We start from the raw sequence: 9,353 nt of genomic DNA, 5'->3' as shown, positions 1-9,353 counted from the left end.
CACAGGATTTTGGGCAAACTTTTTTAGATGGCAGGCGTCATCATAACATATGCAATCTGTAAAAAGAATAATTTATTAATTACAGTGTTAAATTGTATACACTGTTATTTACAGTCATATAATTGATATAACTTGAATTATTGTTAGCAATAGGATGATTTTCATTACCAAGTCTGGGCTAATTGTTGAAAAATGGTCATTAAAAGCGTTAGAAAGCTCACTAGGATTAGAGATAACGGCATCAATCAATTTCAATTCTTTCACCGTTGTATTATTTACACGACCGGAAGGGTTTCTTGACCTACAGCGTGTTAGAGTCCCCCTAATGAGATGCATTTCTCCATTCGACAATGGGTCGTATCACATGGGCACGATTCGTACGAATCGAACGAATCGACAACTCGGAGAAGGGTTTCTTGGGCTACAGCGTGTTAGAAATATTCTAAGTCCCCCTAATGAGATGCATTTCTTCATTCCACAATGGATCGTATCACATGGGCACGACTCGTACGAATCGACAGCAACTGCACAGCTTTTTTACAGCTCGTATCCATTCAGGTGTATTGGACAACCCTCCAAAAATGCGAACTGAGCAAGGTACAGATTGTTTTAGCTTGCTTTATGCAAAACAAATATTGATGCAAAAGTAAATAAATGTTGATACACAGTTTTTGGGAAGAGCAGAAGGAAGTTTTCGAGAATAAAATATTTTGCCATCAACAACAAAATTTACGACATGAAAACGACATTAATTTTGAACCGCGAATGTACATTGTAAAAAGTTACCATCAGCGAAAAAAAGTTTGGGAGATTTTTCCTACGTTCAATTTTGTTATTGTGCTTTTGGCTGCACGAGTAAATCGCAAAATCGAAAGTGACATAGAATTAAGCGGGCGCCGTGATCAAGTTACCGCGGCGTGTTTCGTCGCGAAACAGTGAAGCATCTGTGTGAAATGATGACAAGATACCAGGTTTTTATTTTTGTTAGTTTTCTTTTTCTTTCAAGTGTTATAAAGTTTGACAAGAAGTGTGTTAATGCAACACAAAGATCACAATCGCCCAACTCTTGAGGTTGACCATTGTTTCTGAAAAGTCAAAAGTTATTTATCAACAGGTTATTCCATCGTTTTGGGAATAGCAGCTACTTTATTATTCATCAGCGTCACAATATTTTGCTGATTTTGGGGCTCATTTTGTTGAAACTCAAGCACGCTTCCAACAGACCTGTTTATTTCCGTGACTTATCCGCTGCTTACAGTGCACTACCAAAAATCCTAAATTAAATAAATTTCTGACAGTTCACATCTAATTAGCCCTTTACCTACATGAAAATTTATGTATTCTTTATTATCTTCGATATCTCTCAGCTACAGTCGTATTGGATGTTGTTGTGAGTATAGAATCTGCTTTTTATTTTCAGTTGACCGTCTTCCAAGACAAGCTCCGTTTCATTATAAGACCGTATAGGTGGTATATACTCCATGGCAGAATGCCATGGATGCCAGGTATTCTTCAAATACAAAAGAAGTTAACCCGTTCGTAAACATGTATAAAGAAGATTTTGAAAATATTCAGTTAAAGCAAAGACCTTTTCCATTTATTAAAGGTTTTCTTTATCTGCTTTTGCGAGATTTAAATTCCCTGGGGTCATACGTATTATAAGTTGCGGACCAAGGACCCCTTCGCAAAAATTATTGATATTTTTCCAGAGTCGATGATACAAACATTGAAAACTCTGCAGCAAATTTGTTTCCAACCGCAGAAAAGTTCATTTGCAAATTTGTTCTGCAAAAAGACACGTGTTCCTGTTGCATTTTATCTTTACACAAGCCAAGTAAACATGACTGTGTCAGTTATGAAGGCGCAAAAGTAGACACTTTCTAGAAGATAAATTAACACACCTGTCAACAACTTGAATTCCGCACAATCACCGATAGCAGGAAAGGCGAGATTTTGTCATGTGAAAGAAGAATAATCAAGACATCATCAGACACATTTGTTTTTGGTGATATTTTAATTTACGAGGAAGTATAACATCATGTTCGGAAAAGTCGCAAACCAAGGACACCATACTGTATTGTTAAAAAAAAAACAAAGCGACAAATGCCTTCATCGAAGATTCCTCATGAAAGACAATACCAGGCAATATGAAGAATTTTTGTATCAAATTGTTTCATGAAGAAACTGCGAATTATTCAGCAACGCTGAAGACAGAAGAGCATCTCTAAGCGAAAGATAGTGCACTGAATACACATTTACGACCTTTGAATCCAAAACATGTGATTGAAGAATCCCTGATGGAGGAATTTTCAAATGTTTTAGCCAAAAAAAATAGGAGACAGAACACTGTCAGATCAGGCGTTCATGACATTGCGTGTACAGGTAATATTGCCAGTGAGTAATAATGTACAGCACTTCAGGGCACCCTGAAGTTTAGTACATGACTACAACACATTTGGAAAAAGTACTTGGATAAAGCGAAGCCCAAAAAACTATTGGAAAAAAATATTGTCACAGTATTTTTCAATGTGTTGGAAAGTAAAATTTTTAATCTATATATTCAGCAGCAAATTACGGCAAGATTTCCGCACAGGTCCCTACTTTATTATGCATACACTCCTTTGTTTCAAGAAAACAATAGCGATAACAATAGACGTCCTTCGGGACTGTGGCGCTTTGTTCTTTCTTTTTAGAGGTTTTTTTTCTAAGTCCATATGGACTTAAAAAAGGTCGGTCGAACTTCTGTCTGAAATACGGAAAATCCAACAGTTTTTCCTGCAATTTCGGCACTTTTCCTGCAATTTTACCCATTTTTCAGTTTTAGAATAAGCGCAAGAAGTGGAGTTTCAAGCAATCGTTGTAATAGGGTTTAGATTCGCAAACATAACAAACAAACCAAATAAAAGTACTGTCATAAGAAATTTAATGGCTACCTGCTCTTTTTATCGTGAAATTGTTCTTCCTGTCTTCTTAAAAATTCGCCGAGACACTGCAAAGTGTATATTTTCTTCATTTCCTGTATTTAGGATCACGAACGGTGCATTTAGAGGGATTTTGCGATTTATCGCTCTTTGCAGAGATCGGCAATAAGCTCAATGATACTTCCAAGTAAATAGCTTTGGTAGAGATCCATGGATGTTCGCGTACGAGGCATACTTCGTTTCACTCCCCATCATGTCTTTTCAATGCCCTGCTGTGGGCTCGTTTGTCTGAGTCGACGAAGTTTAGGCGATGGTTAACTGCGGTGAGATGATGTTAGCCCTTGTCTTGTAGGCAGTTGTAAACTTTCCGGCCACAGGTAGCTAGGGCTAATATTTTTTCAAGGAAAGTTTACGGTCAGAAAGTTAATATGTGTTCTGGCGGATTGAAGGCTATCCATTGCAGTTTTTTCTTGAGCATCGCGAAACAGATCCATCTCCCGATGCGGCACTTTGTCTTTGCCAACTGACTGAGTTTTCACACAGGTTTTGGACACGGAAGACGAAAGTAAATTGTTTTCTTTGCACCACTGCATGCACAACTCTGGAAAGTTTATAAAGCAGGGACAATTTCTAAATGATCAGATCTCCCATTGCTGTGACCCTTTTACTTCGGTGGCCATCTTGATTATTACGAAGACACAAGTTTGCTTCAAAAGAAGGGAAATATGAAACGATTTTAATTAACTTTAAGCGTGGTATACTCTTCCACGCAGTGAACTTATAAGTGTGCCGCACGCACGGGGCATGAAGGAAAAGCAGGTCACAGTTCACAGCAATACTGGAAAACCTAAAACTATCACAGGGACTAACCTTGAGCCTAAACAGTGCCTTTAGTCGTAATTAGGGTTACGGTTAGCATTATTAAAAGGATGGGTTGTTTCAAGAGTAGTAAAACAGGGATCTCTTAACGGTAACCTATAAGTGTAAGTTCGATTGTAGGTGCTCGGCGCGGCACGTGTATATAATTACGTATCATTGTTATGTAAATAGTCAGCCAGAATTCAATATATATATCATTTTCAAGGTGTCAATTAGCAACTTGACACGTTAGCTCAGTGGTAAAGAACAGGGACAAGTAATCCAGAGGTTTTACAGTGGGTCGGAGTTCAAGGCAAGCTGCGAATGACATATCATGGGATAAAATGGCAGAAAAAGCCGAGCGGGATCTGGAAATAAGAACAAGACGAAGGGATAGAAATTGGAAAGCTGGGACAAAAACGAGTGACGGTGTGGGCGATGAAGGGAAAGAAGAGAGAGAGGGAGAGAAAAAATGAGATCCGTTTTTATTCTACCCGTAAGTACAAATTATCCATGTATATATTCGGTTCTCTTGGGTATACGTATTGTTCTACAAAACAATAGCGCGAATGAATAATTAATTTATTCTGCATGCATAATAAAGTAGGGACCTGTACGGAAATCATTCCCAAATTGCTACAATGAACAAAAATACTGAATACAAACAATTAATCAGCTTTGAATTCAACCACAAATAATAAATCCAACGCAAATTCAAATATTGAATTGAATTGAGTGTGTTTAAATATTCACATAATCAATCAAATGGTACATGAAAGAATCACAAAGCGTGACATTATTGAAAACTAATTGTCAAACTCATTAATTATTTATGCAGCTCTTACCCAACCAGAGCAACGTATTCTGGTCAGGCGGATGGGTTTAGAAACCCAATGAAAAAGGAGTTGAAAACACGGCCGTGTTTGAAACCATTTCAAACACGGATGCAAATTTTCTTAATCTGCATATTGATGAAGCAACGAAACACGTGGCGATAAACAACTTCATTAAATCACACATTTTACGAAACAAACTTTAAACCTAAATTATTTACTGCTAACATTGAATGTAACAGTACAGTTAGTAAACTACCCAAAACAGAAAAAGCCATTCTTTTTCTAAATTCAAATTCTCGTTCAATGGTGGCGACCTCGTGTTTTGGTTCACTTTCAACCTTGCTGTTCACTCCGACCTAAAATGGCACTGACGTTAGAAATTTTATCAGACTAGATGCACCCGTTACCTCAGAATAGCGCTGGCCACGCACTTTTCCTCTTCTTTGCTAGTTTTAGGAGGTCTAAATCTGCACTCTGTCATTTGCTTTGCGAAGCAACGTGTTCACTCAGAACTGACAAACAGCAGGGTAACAACATGACATCAGTTGATGAATATTCAAAAATTGTCACAGCGCAGCATCATGCACATTTCACGTCTCAAATATAATAGTTGAACTGAGAAAACTTATTCAAATAATAATTTAAACTAATTAACTTTTGTTGGAGAAGTGATTTCAAAAACTCGTGCTTCGTGTTTCATTGGGGTTTCAAACACTCAAAAACGATAAAAGTTTCATCAGTTTTCTCGTGTTTGAAACCCCGATGAAACACGCACTCGTTTTTGAAACATTACATAAAGGGGTTTTCCCGTGATTTTTAACCAACCACAAGCTTCACATTTTTACTTCACAATTGTGAAATTTTTCAGTGAAACTTTTCAAAATTGTGAAATAATTTGGTGAAGTTGCATGCATGAAGTGTGTTTAAATATTTGCATAATCAAATGCAATATGAAAGAATCAGTTTTAACCAATGTGTGGCATTTCGTTTGGAGGAGCAAAATTTCGTGCAACATTTCATTTGGCGGAGCGAAATTCGTCGCAAAGGTTTTGGACTTTACAGTTTCATGGCAAACTGTATGCACATAGGCTAGTTTCGGTACGGTTCACTTTTGTCACTTTTGCTTTTACCAATAATTTTTTTACAAGCGAGCAAAACACGCTTATCTTTAAAAGCAAATCATAAATTCATTCCGAGACACGGTAACAGGAAATTGTTCTAAATTGCTGTTTGGTTTAAATTTGCGATAAACATGCAGAATCGTCTACATTTTAAAGTATTTCCAACAGTTGTTCTATTTAAGTGGATCTTTTAAATAAATTAAACTCACCAGCTCCGCATTTGTATTTCGGAAATGGACAGTTGGAGTTTCGACGGCTTGAAAGTTTACGGAAGAAACCGTGTATCGTATAATCAATGTTTTATTCACTATGATAATTATTCGATCTGAAATGAACAAAATTACATTAGAATCACTGAGATATTTGAATACGCGAAACCTCTAAGCAACAGAAAAGAATCAAAATAAAAGACTGAACTAAACTTACTTCTGTGGCGGGTTTCCGTAAACTACGAACTCTTGAAACTGAACAACTCGACGGTTTAAAACTGCTGAAACTGGTTGACTTAAACTACTGAAACTGGTTAGCGACTTACTCATGTCCTTTCAAACACGTGCTATTAACTGATCTGAAACTTAAGCCTTAGTCACTCAAATGAATTCTGTTAAAATGTCAATCAAAGCTTTGTGCGTTTCCGGTACTAATTAATCAGTTCTATCGCTGTAACAGGAAACTTTGATCTTGTGAGGACGGTTAAAGCTAACCCACAATGTGCATAAACAAACAATCCATATGCCAAAAAAAAAAAAATTATGTACATAATTCCCGCCAAAGCGTTTGAATATGCCTGCATGCACTTTTTTTTAATGAACAGAACAAAGGGCCAAGCCTCCTGAGTATTATCACATGATCTGTATTGGGAAAACAAAATGTACAAGCCGAAAAGGTTTATTAGGTAGCAGGGAAGACCAATCAGTAGCGAATTACAGTGGTCCAACTTACAAGTAACAAACGCGTGAATTAGAGTCTGAATATTCGCTTGCGACAAATATTGCTTAATTATAGCAATATTCCTAATGAGAAAAAAAGCAGATTTACAAATAGCAGTGACGTGAGACTCAAGTGACATGTTGTCATCAAAGACGGTTCCCAAATTTCTCGCGGATGAAGTAAGTACTACACGCTCATCGCCAACAAGTAAAAGATCAAGCTGTGGATGAAGGCGGTGTCGCGCTCCAATGAATAGCACCTCCGTTTTACTATTATTAAGCTTAAGCTTATTACACAGCATCCACTTATTTATATCACTAATGCAGGCCTCAATGCAGGAAACAGCAGAAAGTTTGTCAACCGTTGAAGATGACTCAAATGAAAAAATTAAATTTGCATGTTGTCTGCATAGACGTGAAAACACATCCCGTGAAATCTAACTATGTCCCCCAATGGTGACGTATACAGTAAATACAAAATAGGTCCTAAGACTGAGCCTTGAGGTACACCACAAAAAATATCTCGATTAGTCGACTTTACCTCTCGAACTATCACAAACTGCTTTCTATTAGTGGGGTAAGATTTAAACCAGGAAAGCGCTATGCCCTTAATACCGAAACGACGTGACAATCGCTGCAAAAGAATAGAATGGTCAACGGTATCAAACGCAGCAGATAGATCTAACAAAACAAGGATAGCAAAGCAGTGATTATCAATAGCTCGCAGGATATCATTTTGAGCTATAAGCAAAGCCGTTCCAGTACTATGCAATCTCTTGTATGCAGACTGGAAAACTTCACCTAGATCATTATTCAAAACATAGCTAGTTAACTGATGAGCAACAGCCTTTTCAATTAATTTGGAAGTAAACAACCGGTCGAAAATTACTAAAAACCTCAAAGTCAGATCCACCTTCTTCAATAAAGGGATCAATAGCGCTTCCTTGTGAACATCCGCAACAATTCCTGTCTCCAACGAAAGATTGTTCATTTTAGTTATTACGGGTAGAAGGTCAGGAAGGCAGTATTTGAGCACACACACAGGAACTGGATCCAAAGCACACGACTTTATAGAACCAGCCTTGAAGAGATGCCTCACTTGTTAAACCGACACCTCTTCAAAGCTGGTCAACTGAAAAGGGCAGTGGACTGAGTCTGAGAGGAAAGGTGCCGCATCGCAAGCATCGCTAGAGAGGTTATTTTACGGATATCTACAATTCTGCTATTGAAGAAATCTGCAAATCTCTCAGCTAAATCCACATCAGAAGAAGAATGAGGAAACATTGGTTCAGCTCTCTTGTGCAGTAATTTATCCACAGTTTGAAATAAAATCCGCTGATCACCTCGATGGTCCTCAATTAAGCCAGAATAGTACTCAAGCTTAGCATTAGAAATTAGATTCGAAACCACATTGCACTGATCTATCAAGCGATTTTTGTCGGTAGAGTGTTTTGATCTTCGCCAGCGACGCTCCAGTCTCCTCCGTACTCTCTTCTGAGTCATGATCTCTTCTGAAAACCAAGGTGCGGCTGGGCGCATAACAATAGATTTAGTCTTTAAAGGAGCATGAGTATCAAGTAGTGACTGAAGAACACCGTTCAATCGATTTACTAAACAGTCAAGATCATCAGGCAAATTCAGAAACAAAGGTGATTCCCTGAGATTAACACTAAATTGATCAAGGTCAATGGACCGTAAATTTCTGTAAGAAATCCGTTTTCTCTCATACACAGGTTTCTTGACGTGAAGCCGAAATCTAACACATTATCATTGTCAGCGAAATTAAGCCAAGTTTCTGTCACAGCCATCATATCAATATCATTTTCGACTACGAAATCCTTGATGGCTAAGGTCTTGTTTTAAACGGATCTTGCATTAAGCAGACACAAATGAGCAAGGTGAGGCTTTTTGCAAAATTTATAGGTGTGCAAGCGATAGAGATTAAGTTATCAACACAGCACGGATTTGCATAAGCTGCCCCTTGATGTAATGGTGTTACACAGCGATAAGAATGAAGGTGTGAAACAATCGTAGGAATATTAAAACGACAGTTTCGTCTTCTTTCCTGAACACGCCTTCTGGCTCTGTTGCCCGTATATCTAGGCCAAAAAGAGTTTCCAAAGCGCCTCACCCAATACTTGGTACCCAAAGCGTTAGGGCGGCCTACAGGAAGCATAACCTTAAGGCTCCTGTAATTCCAGGTAGAAAGTGTAACAGACGAAGCAAACGAAGATAATGAAGAAGAAGTCGAAGATATAATTTCCTCTGGAGTCTCCCAGGCAGTCATTAAAAATAAAGAAATGTAAAACCATGTTAGAAAAGACTCTTGTAAGTTAAACTTGTAAGTTAACCTACTAAAATGGTGGCTAGAAAGCGTGGTACTCACGAAGTGCCCAATTCAAAATGGCACTGAACTCTGGACGCCTGGTGACGAGTATAATACGTTCTGGAGGGAGGGGAGTCCCAAATTGCTAAAAACAAAACTCACTGAGCAATTTGGGACTCCCCTCCCTCGAGGGAGACTTATTATACTCGTCACCAGGCGTCCAGAGTTGAATTAGGCACTTCGTGAGTACCACGCTTTCTGGCCACCATTTTAGTAGGTTAACTTACAAGTTTTACGGAGTCTGGTGGCTCCGCGTTGCTACCTGGAGATGCTTCAGTGGATTCATGGTTTAGAGAAATTCC

General features: G+C 38.2%; 1 long non-coding RNA gene across 1 annotated transcript in view; it reads right to left on the bottom strand.

Moving 5' to 3' along the window:
* LOC138003007 (uncharacterized) overlaps window positions 1-6,367 on the bottom strand; it is a 6,925-nt gene extending 558 nt beyond the window's left edge. The window contains exons 1-4 of the long non-coding RNA XR_011123397.1: window positions 6,163-6,367; window positions 5,946-6,061; window positions 5,023-5,127; window positions 1-56 (exon numbers count right to left, since the gene is read on the bottom strand). The exon at window positions 1-56 is cut by the window's left edge and continues 136 nt beyond it. This is a non-coding gene — a long non-coding RNA (uncharacterized lncRNA). The remainder of the gene's footprint in view (window positions 57-5,022; window positions 5,128-5,945; window positions 6,062-6,162) is intronic.
* Window positions 6,368-9,353: the final 2,986 nt, after the last annotated feature.

Source organism: Montipora foliosa, chromosome 5 (genome assembly GCF_036669935.1).
Source record: "Montipora foliosa isolate CH-2021 chromosome 5, ASM3666993v2, whole genome shotgun sequence".
In the NCBI taxonomy this organism is placed as follows: Eukaryota; Metazoa; Cnidaria; class Anthozoa; order Scleractinia; family Acroporidae; genus Montipora; species Montipora foliosa.
Note: the sequence above shows the minus strand (reverse complement) of the source record. Positions and strands in the feature narration are given on the sequence as shown.